The sequence below is a fragment of the Peromyscus maniculatus genome, chromosome X, assembly GCF_049852395.1.
Source record: "Peromyscus maniculatus bairdii isolate BWxNUB_F1_BW_parent chromosome X, HU_Pman_BW_mat_3.1, whole genome shotgun sequence".
Classification (NCBI taxonomy): domain Eukaryota; kingdom Metazoa; phylum Chordata; class Mammalia; order Rodentia; family Cricetidae; genus Peromyscus; species Peromyscus maniculatus.
In genome coordinates this window covers 114496882-114509084 of record NC_134875.1, presented here as the reverse complement: position 1 = coordinate 114509084, position 12203 = coordinate 114496882, and positions in this window count along the sequence as shown.

Here is a 12203-nt window from a genome sequence, read left to right as displayed (position 1 = left end):
TAACATGTATGGTTTTCCTTATCTGAATTGTTCCTGGGTACATCAGAATCCATATTGGACAGTATGTTCCATAGGAAGCATCAAATCTTATTTCCTTGCCAGAGACTTATCTTCTCTCTTTAATTTTGGTGATTCATGTTAAACACTAGGAAACATAGTACAAAACATAAAAGAGACAAATGTGTTTTAATTTGGGTCTTCCCAAATCTAGATATTAGCTGTGGTACACCAATATCCTAAGCTAAAATGCCAAACAAGGATGGATTTATTGTTGTACTAATTTATTTATTTATTTTTTTAATTTTATAATTTGAATTAATTTTACATATCGGCCACAGATTCCCCTGTCCTCCCTCCTCCTGTCCCCCACCCCCCACCCCCCAGCCCACACCCCATTCCTATCTCCTCCAGGGCAAAGCCTCTCCCCGAGGACTGAGATCGACCTGGTAGATTCAGTCCAGGCAGGTCCAGTCCCCTCCTCCCAGGCTGAGCCAAGTGTCCCTGCATAAGCCCCAGGTTCCAAACAGCTAGCACATGCACTGAGGACAGGTCCCGGTCCCACTGCCTGGATGCCTCCCAAACAGATCAAGCCAATCAACTGTCTCACCTATCCAGAAGGCCTGATCTAGTTGGGGGCTCAGAACTGTGGTTCATAGTTCATGTGTTTCCCTTCGTTTGGCTATTTGTCTCTGTGCTTTTTCCAACCTTTGGTCTCAACAATTCGCTCATACAAACCCTCCTCTTTCTCGCCAATTGGACTCCTGGAGCTCCACCCAGGGTTGTTGTACTAATTTAAAACAAGCCTGATTTAGTTTTAAAAGTGCAACCTCCAAACATAACTTGCCAGACATGATATGGGATGCATTATGCGTCTAACGAAAAAGCAAAACTCTACTCAGTATAGCAGACTTGAAAATGATCTTGCTATTGATAGCTCTTCCCAATAGCTTGATATCTTCGACTCGAATACCTTCAGGTTTTGGAGGTTGCTGAGGACTGAACACAAGGAGTTTCATAGGTTTTTTATGTAATAAAGCAATGAGGTCATGAAATAGCCCTTTAATTAATGTGTGTGTCTGTGTACGTGAGTGCAATGTATGTGCACGTGTGTGTGAGTACAATATATGCATGTATGTCTGTGTATGTGTGTGCAATGCATGCATGTGTGTGTGCTCACAAATGTGTGCACCTGTGCACATGCGTAGAGGCCAGAGGACAATATAGGGTATCCTGCTCTATCATTTTTACTTTATTCACTTGAGTTCTGGTCTCTTACTGGACCTGGAGCTAGGCTGGCTGTCAGCAAGGCCCAGAAATCTTCTGCCTCTTTCAGTGCCGGAGCTGCAGGCATGAGAGACCATGCCTGGCTTTTCCAGTGGTTGCTGGGGGTTTGAATTCAGATCCTTATGCTTGCATAACAAGCAGCTTTACCCACCGAGCCATCTCATCTCTGGTGAGTTGTTTTTTAAAGATTTTGAAGAGCCCAGTTCCATCTTTAGTGTTTTGTTTTAGTCTGTTGAGCCAGGGGCTCGTGTAGCCAAGGCTGTCCTTGCACTCTTCATCTTTCTGCAGAAGCTTCCAAGTGTTGGGATTACAGGCACGACCTGCCATGCCTGGCTCGGCTCCAGGGCCATCTTTAAAACGTCCCTGTTGTCAAGAATGTGATAAAGGAGTCACGTGATTAACAGAGTCCTTATCAGAAATTGTGCTAAATTGAGTTTGCAGTTACCTTTATTTCTTCATCTGGAAGAAACCCCTCAAAACATAGGGCACATGCAGAAAATGTGTGCCGAATCTAAAAGCATCCCTTTCTATCCTTTCACATTTTGAAGGCCTCATACTATACCAATGATTTAAATGTTTGGGCAGAACCCATTAAGAACACACCCATTGGACAGATAAAACTATTTTTGTGAATTTAAGGTAAAATTGATCTGTTCTGTTAGTCTCAAAGTATTTTAAAATGTTTAATTGCAAAAACATTTCCACCCACTGGTTCCTTTAAAAACAAACATGAAAATGATATTAATCTCCTCTCTCCCAGTGTATTATAGGATTTATTTATTTTTATTTAAAGAAATGCTTGTTTCGAGTTAGATTTTCCCAGTAATGGACTCTGAGATAAGAATTAAAAACAAAAAGACCAGTAAAGGAATGAATGTGGAAACAAAAGAATTCCCAGAATGGGGAGACTGTAAACAAAGTTCTGAACTGGGTAACCTGATCTGCATCATGCTCTGGGCGTAGTCAGGGTCCTTGTTAGGGGGAAAGGAGATGGACTATTGATAGATATCGCTCCACTCCTATGGTAATCAGTAGATAGAGACCTCTTGCACAGCAGGTTTCCAGGTGCTCTGGCTCTCCTTGTGCAGGCAAGGTACGCTCGACCAGCCCCAGGACTGTCCTCTAGTAAAGAGAGGCAGGTGTGTGCTGTGACCAGAGTAGTGGGAAAGAGATGTGGAGGGAGATGGTAAAGGCCTCAGGCAATCTGTACAAATGGCAGCACCAGTGTATCTGCTCCACAATGGTTAAGTTGTCAAAGTCTTCTTCATAGAAAGGAGCAAATCCAGATAGGAGGTACTATGGAAGTTATGTAAGACAACACAGCTGGCCACATTTTCTTTAATGTCCCTGTCCCTTGGTTGAGTTAATAGCACAGGGGTCACAGAGGACTTTGGTTTGAGGTTGGGTAACCTTGTAATTTTTTGTTCATGCGGACAGTTATACTACTGATCCTCAACGGCTTGAATGTGGTGGATAAGGATCAGGTATGGAAAAAACCCACGGGAAATCAATCCTAGAGGGGTCCTAGGCCAATGGGCTGAAACCAGGATTTATTGAGACGGAGAAGAAATGAAAGAACAAAATCAGGAACTTCAGCCGGGCGGTGGTGGCGCACGCCTTTAATCCCAGCACTTGGGAGGCAGAGGCAGGCAGATCTCTGTGAGTTCGAGGCCAGCCTGGGCTACCAAGTGAGTTCCAGGAAAGGCACAAAGCTACACAGAGAAACCCTGTCTCGAAAAACCAAAAAAAAAAAAAAAAAAAAAAAAAAAAAAAATCAGGAACTTCAATGGCCATTATTATAAAGAAATTATAAAGTAATATTGGACAACATACCCACTGATACAGTGTGTGAATTATTTGAACGACTGTAGAACATATTCTGGGCACTGCCCACATCCCATGTATTCAGTAGTCACGTCAGGCTAATGACTGTCGTATTCTGTAGTACAACACTACACATTACAGACGCTCTGGGAGCTCTGCTCAGTAGACCAAGGGCTGAGATGCAATGGCCTTCACTTCTAATTCAAAACTCTTTCTTTCCTCTGTCTAGTCAACTTACAACAAGTTCCATTTTACCACTGGGATTTCCCTGAAACTCTCAGAGCACTGGTTAAAAGCACAAGAGTACATATTTTAAACGGTTAGCAGCTACTTTTCATAAATAACTTCTGACTCCTTCAACCTAACTGGAGTTTGGGGAAGTTAAATGTTAATTCAGAATTAGGAAACGTGGATCTTCAGATGTTCTATTATCTTCTTTATTATCATTTATTTATTTATTTATTTATTTATTTATTTATTATTATTTATTATCATCTTCACTTTTTTTCATTACTGTTTTTCATTAACTATTTTTGTCTACCATTTAATCTTTATAAAGAAACAGAACACAATATGATCTTAATAAGCAGGAAGCAAGATACAACATAGTAACAGAAAACAATGAACAACATCCAGCTTTCTTACCCTCTCCACCATGACCATTTTTACATAGCTGGCCACAGGATACTGTTGCTGGGACAAATTCTTACCAGACCGAGTAAAACCAAGTGGAATTTGGGTGTGGCACTCCCAACATCTTGAGATCTGCTGCTGCTTTAGTTGGCATGTAGCAACAATTTTAAATTGTGAAAGTTCACTATTGTGAGTTGAACTACAGATTATCATCATTTGGATATTCAAAGACCCTGAAACGTGGATTGAAGGGCAAATTGATGGATGATTTCAGGAAACATTGGCAGGGAGGGATGGAAAAGAAAGGGGAAAGGATATGCAGTCAATACAGAATTGAGGAGCATGTTTGTAAGTGGGGACTCTGCATTCTTGTGACCCAAATTATCCTATGGAAAGGCAAGAGAGCTGGAGCACTTACCCATCATCTTCCCACAGTCATCATCTGAAGGATGCTGGAGATGGTTCAGAAGCCCCCTGGGCCTACTGAATCCATAAGCAGAGAAAGCACACAAAAGCATATTTAGACAATTAGGCCAGGATGGAGGGAAATGGCAAGTGATGACATGGGTGGGGCTGTTATAGTCTGCTACATCCATTTATTTTTACTTCTAGGCAGTCAATTAGACATACGTCTCTTAAAGTGTGGCCCATCTATGTCCCAGTAGGACTGATCTACTGGCTCAGAGGAGATAGTGAGTCACTGCCAAATGGAAAAACAAAAAACCTCTTTAATAGGCAACTTGACCTCTGGTCAGAACATCCCAAATAGTTGAGAGTGGGGAAGGAACTTTTGGTATTAAATGCCTCTGTATTGAAAGGTTGGTGGAACAACATTCTGGCTTTGGCACAAAGAAGACATGGAACAATTTATTTTAAACACTCATCAGAGGGTGCATGGGCTGCTTGCACATTCTGGAATTTTTTTTTTTTTTATTGAGCATTACCAAATGCTTTCTGCTTAGATTGATGAAGCCAAGCTGGGGCATCTGTGGGTTTAGAATATACAGTTGCATATGTGCCACTGTTTATCTGTTTGCAAAACATGCCATATGTTGACAGACTGACATATGTTGAGTTATGCAGAAGATCACAGAGAAAGATGAGCTGGAGTATAAGAAAGGAAGACAGAAGGAAAGGTGTTAAACAGAAAAGAAACTCTTGTGACTTTGGCTGGATGCTGAACTACTTGAACATTCAGTCTATCTTACTCATCTTTAATCCCCAGTGCCTGGAGTTGCACTGGGCACATATAGATGTTTGGTATGTCCTGAGGTTGAAAAGAGCACACACAAGGTGCCTGGAATCTTGTCTCCTACACGCATGCATATGGTACTAGCAGACTGAATTCATGCTGAGGAGGGGGTGTTTAAAGCTAGGAAGACTCTCCGTGTTTTTTGGATCACTCTCTGTGACAGGTTGGGGCCAATTCTTGTCATTACATAGAAAGAAGCTAAGAGGAACTGAGGAGGAGGTCAGAATGCAGTCAGACCAGGTAGGATCACAGGCACAGATCTTGAGCTGCCTGAGGCTTCCAGAAGATGATCTGGCCTGTTCCACATGCATATTGAAGTCTACACGTTGAGTCTTACAAAACTAGCAAGCAAGAGATATTCTGACTTTTATTGAGGGTGCATAGAATCTGTAGGCTTGGGGGATGGGTATCTTTGTAATGCTGTTTTCTAATTTTTGTTTTGTTATTTACTTTTAAAAATATTTATTTTTATTTTTAAATAATGTGTAGTTGTGTGTGTATGTGCAGGTATGCACATGCTTATAAAGGTGTCTTTGGAGGCCAGAAGCATCAAATGCCCTGGAACTGGAGTCAAAAGTGATTATAAGCTATCTGATATGGTTACTGGGAACTGAATCCAGGCTTCTGGAAGATCAGCAAGTGCTCTCAATCACCGAGCCGTCTTTCTAGCACTGCTATTTACATTTTTTAGACAGGATCTCTCTATGTAGCTCAGGTTGACCTAGGGCTATCAATGCCCCAACTTCAGCCTCCCAAATTTTAGGATTATAAACACATGCAATCATGTTTTGCTTCTGACTCATCTGCCTTTATGTAAACCTTTGTGCTGGTCAGGTTTTCTTCCTTCCTTCCTTCCTTCCTTCCTTCCTTCCTTCCTTCCTTCCTTCCTTCCTTCCTTCCTTCCTTCCTTCCTTCCTTCCTTCCTTCCTTCCTTCCTTCTTTCTTTCTTTCTTTCTTTCTTTCTTTCTTTCTTTCTTTCTTTCTTTCTTTCTTTCTTGTCAACATGGCACAAGCTGGAGTTATGTCAGACAAAGAAGCCTAAGTTGAATATTTGCCTCCATCTGGTTGGCCTGTGTGTAGAGTAAGAGGGCATTTTCTTAATTGATTTATGTCATAGGGCCCAGTCCACTGTGGGTGGGGCCATCCCTGGGCTGGTGATCCTGGGTTGTATAAGAAAGCAGGGTGAGCAAGCCATGGTGAGCAAGTCAGTAAGTAGCACTCCTCCATGGTCTGTGCTTCAGTTCCTGCCTCCAGGTTCCTACTTGAAATTCCTTCCCTGACTCCCCTCAATGATAGACTGGGACCTGGGGTATGTAAGTCAAATAAGCCCTTTCTCCCATGTTGCTTTTGGTCATAGTGTTTCATCACAGCATTAGAGAGCTTCTTTAATTTCTTTAACACAGTTTTATAGATTTTCTAGTGGAGATCTTAGACATACTTTGTTATGAATTCCTGGGTAATTAGTATTTTCTGATACCATTACAAATTGTGTCATTAAAAACAATTTCATTATCTATTTGTTGTTAGTATATACAAACACAGTTGATTTTTCTTATTTTGTATTTTCCCTACTGGCAACATATTCTGAAAGTGGTCTGATGTAGTTCAGGTTGGCATCCAACTCCCTGTTAGCTGAGGTGGATCTTGACCTTTGGATTCCTCTGTCTCCACTTCCCAAGTGCTGGGATTACAGGCACTCTCTAGTATGCTGAACTTATTTTGGGATTTTATTTTTTTACATACAATAACACAATCTGTAAATAGTCTACTTTCGTCACAATTTCCTCTCATTTAAAAGCTTTCTGCTCTTCTTGGATTACACATTAGTCAATATCTCCAGAACAACATTGAGCAGAAAATATTCTAACAAGCACATGACTTAGTCGTTTTTTTAAAAATTGTAACATTATTATTGTTATTATTATTGTTGTTATTATTTTTTTGTGTGTGTGTATGTGTGTGTGAGTGATATGTGTGTGAGATGTTTTCAGGTTTGAAAGGCAAGCACTTTTATCTGCCAACATATCTCCCCCCCCCACATGTCTTCTTTGTTAATACTGGAGGGAATCTTTTCAAGGTGACAAGTATATGAGTACTCATTGGTGTAATTTCTATAGTTTGTGTATGCTTGAAAATTCCCATAATGGCAAAAAAAAGTTAGGTTACAGTAAAGCTTTCAACACTTCATCATTACAGATGTTGTTTGGGGAGATACTTTTTATTGGATTAAGAAAGTTTTCATCTCCTTTTAATTTGCTAAAAGTCTCAAATTGTCGGTAGAAGCTGTACAAATAAAGCTCTTATCTCTATGTATTGAAATGCTAAAAATCCTAACTCATGACTGCTAATTGTGCAAATAAATTCCTCACCTGCATCGATTGAAATGAGCACATCGTTTTCCCCCTTTAATCTGTTATTTAGCAAATTAATCAATCTATTTGTTTGCTAATAATAAACCAGCCTTGCGTTCCTAGGATAGACAATGTCAACTTTGCCATGCAGTGCCAGGGTTTGTTCAGTAACATTACATTAAGCCCCCCTTTAATCCCTCCATCCTTTTTTCTTTCAGTTTTGTTGTCTAGAATCAGATTGCAAGTTGGACTTTGACTCCTTTTTTCTGTACTCTGGAAAAGTTCAAGAGTAAAAGCAATTTGTTTTGTAATTGTTTGATCATAGTAATTAGAGAATACATATATATAGAGATTGCAAATTAAAAAAAAAATCACATACTGAAACTAGCCAGACCCAAGGATTGTACCACTCAAAGAAGTTCTCTACTTTTTTATTGGAAGGTTTTCACTCTCTATAGAGATTGTCTGTTTCACTTAAATTTTCTTTTTTAAGCAATGTAAAGGTATTTATAGTATCAGTTTTTTTTAAAAAAATCAATTTCATGTCTACATTCTTTTTCAGTTTTGACTTAGAAAACAGACAAACAAATAACCGTATGTTTATGCATGTGTGTCTCTATGTGGCTTTGTGCACTTGAGTGAAGGTGCCCATGGAGGCCAGAAGAGGCTGTCAAGTTCCCTGGATCTGAAGTCATGGACAGTTGTGAGCTGCTATGTGTGGGTTGGGAAGCAAACTTGAGTTCTCTGAAAGCATAGCTTTGTGTGCTCTTATCATACTTTCCTGCCCCTTAGTCCTGACTCAGGTAATTTGGGCTGTCTCTGATTTTTCAGAATTAGTTTAATGGAAATTTATCAGTTTTCTTCATCCTTTATTAGTTCTCTGGGATGTATATTTGTTTTCTATTTCAATATTTTTCTTTACTGGGTTTCTTCTATTTTCATTGAGTTTATCCCTCTTCTAACATATTACAAAGACTATTTCACTAATAACTACTAGGATATTTAGGACCAAAAATATACACTAAATCCTGGCACGTGCCTATAATCCCAGCACTCAGGAGGCTGAGGCAGGCAGATCTCTCTGAGTTCAAGGCTAGCCTGGTCTACAAAACAAGTTCTAGGTCAACCAGGGCTACACAGAGAAACCTTGACTCGAAAAACAACAACAACAACAAACCAAAAAACAACAAAAAATTTACTCAGCGCTCTAAAACCCCTCTAAGCACTGTTTCCTGTATCCTTCATAATTTGATAAGCTGTATTTTCCCCATATAGTTCAAAAAGCTTCTGCCATTAGCTGAGAATACTTATGTCATCTCAAACTATAACACTACAGACTATTTACAAAATAAAACTTGAGAAAGAGACTCATTACCCTAGTGATGAAACATCAAAACAATGGGTTAGATCTCCTTATGGGAGACAGTGAGAAGCTTACGATGTTCACTATGTAGTTTTCTCACAGAAAGGTTTAACCTAAATCCCACAGTGAGGAAACAGTCAGACATGGGGTCCTTTACAAGAAAATTAGCCTGGATTCTCCAAAAAATCTTATGATTGTTCTTTTGAACTGATGAACTATTTAAAGAGCCTTTTAACTTTCAGTTATAAGATACTTTTAATAATCATGTTGCTATTGACTTTACATTATTTTTCCTTTAATTAGAAAACACAATTTTCAAGACTTGGATCTTCTCAAATTTGCTGAGTTGTTTTTGTAACCCAGTATATTAGCTTTTTTGGAATTATTTCTTTTAAATTTTTAGATTATAATTACATAATTACCTGCATGTATAGTATCAATTTTTGTACTGGCAAATAAAAGTGTATTGTGGGAGTGTTAGAAACAATAATGTCATATTTGTTAGCTGTTTTGGCAAATTCTTTTATATTGTTATTGATTTTTCTTGTCTAGTGGTTTTATCAATCATTAGGAGAGTGAAATAATCTCCCACTATGATAATTGAAATTATCAGTTTATTCTTGCAATGATGTTAATTTTTTTTTTTGGCTTTTTCAAGACAGGGTTTCTCCATGTAGTTTTGGCACCATTCCTGGAACTCACTCTGTAGCCCAGGCTGGCCTTGAACTCAGAGATCCACCTGCCTCTGCCTCCCGAGTGCTGGGATTAAAGGCATGTGCCACCACCGCCCGGCCGATGTTAATTTTTCTTAATGTAATGCTATTTGCACATCAGTTTAAAGTTGTTATGTCATCCTGGTGAATTTCAACATTACTGTTATAGAGATATTTTCGTTTGAGGTCTGATACAAATGCAGTATCTATAGATTTTGCTTAGATTTGGGCAGCATATATCTTAATTTAATTTCAGTTGCCTGGTATTCTTATATTTTCAGTGTGTTTCTTGTAAACAGACTTTATGTGGGTTTTGTTTTTTATTGGTGTATATTAATTTACAGTCTAGTGGATTTGTTATGATATTTTCACTTGAGTGTAAGGTTCTTTGGGTATATTTATTTGTCTAATACCCACAAGTGCCATCCCTCCCCCTTCCTACTGGTCCCTTTCTTCTTCACTCATACTCATTTTACTTTCATACCTGTTTTCTCCTAGGATAGAAATACACTCAATAACTGTCTTTCTGAATCTTGCTTAGTTCGCTTAACATGATGATTTCATTTTCCTGCAGATGAAATTATTTCATTGTTCTTAGTGGCTGTATTGTACATATATGTCACATTTTCATATACATTTATCTATTGATGGGTATACAGGCTGATTTTAAAACTTTAACTTTTTTGCATGACTTGGCTACTGTGAATAGCACTGTGATAAACACCATCATTTTGATTTATGTATATTTTAGGAAGGGTATAGATGAATCACATGACAGTTCTATTTTTTGTTTTTTAAAGGAACTTCTATACTGATTTTCATAGTGCACTTCCTTGATGACTAAGTAAATTTAACAGTTATTTTCATGTATTTTTTTGGCCATCTGTGTTTCTTCATTCAAAAAATGTTAAGTTCATTTGTCTATGTATTGATCATCTCTCCTTAACTTATTCTGAATAATTTCTTGTAATCTTATTTCCCACCTACCAATTCTCTCTTCAGCTGCTGATAAAACAATCAATTGCATGTTTAATATTGATTATTTAACTATTCAGTTCCAGAATTTTACTTTTTTTTCTGTTCAATTTGCCATATTCTACAGTTGTGTCTTGCTTTTACAACCTTCAGTACAACAAACAGTAATTTTACAATTTTCCCTAACAGTTCTACATCTATTGTCTATTTGTGACTTTTCCTATTACCTGCTGTGTAAGTATCCTTAGCTGTACTATCTTGCTTCCTCGTGTCCCTGGTTATGTCTGATTGTATGCAATGACTGTACTTAGGAAATGATTTACATTCATTGTGTGTTACTGGGTATCGGGCTGCTTTCTTCTGGAGAAGGTTTGCTGTTGCATTTTCTGGGCTCCATAGGTGAGTACACTCTAGGACCACTTTTATCCAAGGTCAATGCTTGGGATTTTCAGTGCTCTCAGATGATGAAGAAACCAAGTTGGAGACCTACGAAGGGCTCCTTTATATCCTCCATAGCATTCCTAACAGCACAACCACCAAAAGCGTAAGGAAAAAGAGTGCTGCTTTATCTCTGGGCCCCCACATCTAGCCTTTTACTTCCTAGCCTCATGAATCTGCTAAAAGTGCATCTTGGGTGCATACTCCCAAATCAGGACTATTTGACAGGACAAAAGCTACTGTCAGAGTGCTTTGAGCTTTTTAAATTTCTTTGATAAATTTCTAAGGTGTCTGTTTTATTCTAGATCTCAACCTGACAACTACTGCCCAGTTTATAGCTCCTTGGTAATTTTTAAGACGTTTCATCTGTTTTGTGAAAGTTAGCAATCTATCTCTGCTCTAAAGCCCATATCTTATGAACTGAACTGTGTCTTCCTCAGCTTCATGTACTGAAGCTCTAACTCCCTCGTGTGATTATATTCAGAGATAGGTCTGTAAAAATTAATTGAAATTAAATGAGGTCATAAGGGTGGGACCATAATTCAATGTAAGGGGAAGATGTACATGCACAGACAAAAAGCCATCCAAGGATACAGTAGAGAAACATCTAGCTACAAGTTAAAAGGAGGATCCTCACTAAGTCTTTAATTCTTTCATGTTTATTTATTTTGTATGTGTCTGTGTACATATGCGAGTGAGCACAGATGTGCCAAAGCACACCTGTGGAAATCAGAGAACAACTTGTGGCAATTAATTCTTTGCTTACATCATGTAGGTTTGGTGGATGGAACTCGTGTTGTTGGGATTTAAGGCAAGTATTTTTATCCACTGGGCCATCTTACCAGGCCAAAAGAATTCAAAATTACCAACATTTTTGATCTTGGGCTTTAGTCTCCAGAACTGTTAAAAATATATTTATGTTTTTCAAGCTATCTATTCTGTGTTATGGCAGCTCTGATTCAGCAACCGTCTATACTAAATTCTCTGTTGCTGGGCCTGAGACTGTACCGACTCACTTCTATTTTTCAAGCTGTCTACCTGTAAGGGTCTACCAATAGGGACCACTAGAAGTGATTAGAAAACAGGAGAAGGAAGGATGCTCTCCTTTTGGTTCCTGGGAACATCATACCCATGGCTGCCCGCTGTGGCAGTTCTTTCCCATAGCTCTTGAAATCTGATTTTTAGACCAACTCCCCCCCTACAGTCCCCATCCTCTTCCCAACCAAACACAGGCATCACTGATGCTGCTTCCTGAGAAGCTTGGACTCCAGCTCAATGGGACCCTCCTCTAAGCTCCTAAGTTTTAATGATTTCAGCCTGTTTTCTTTGTTCCCTAGCCCACTACCCTTTAGCGGGTGCTACTATCAATA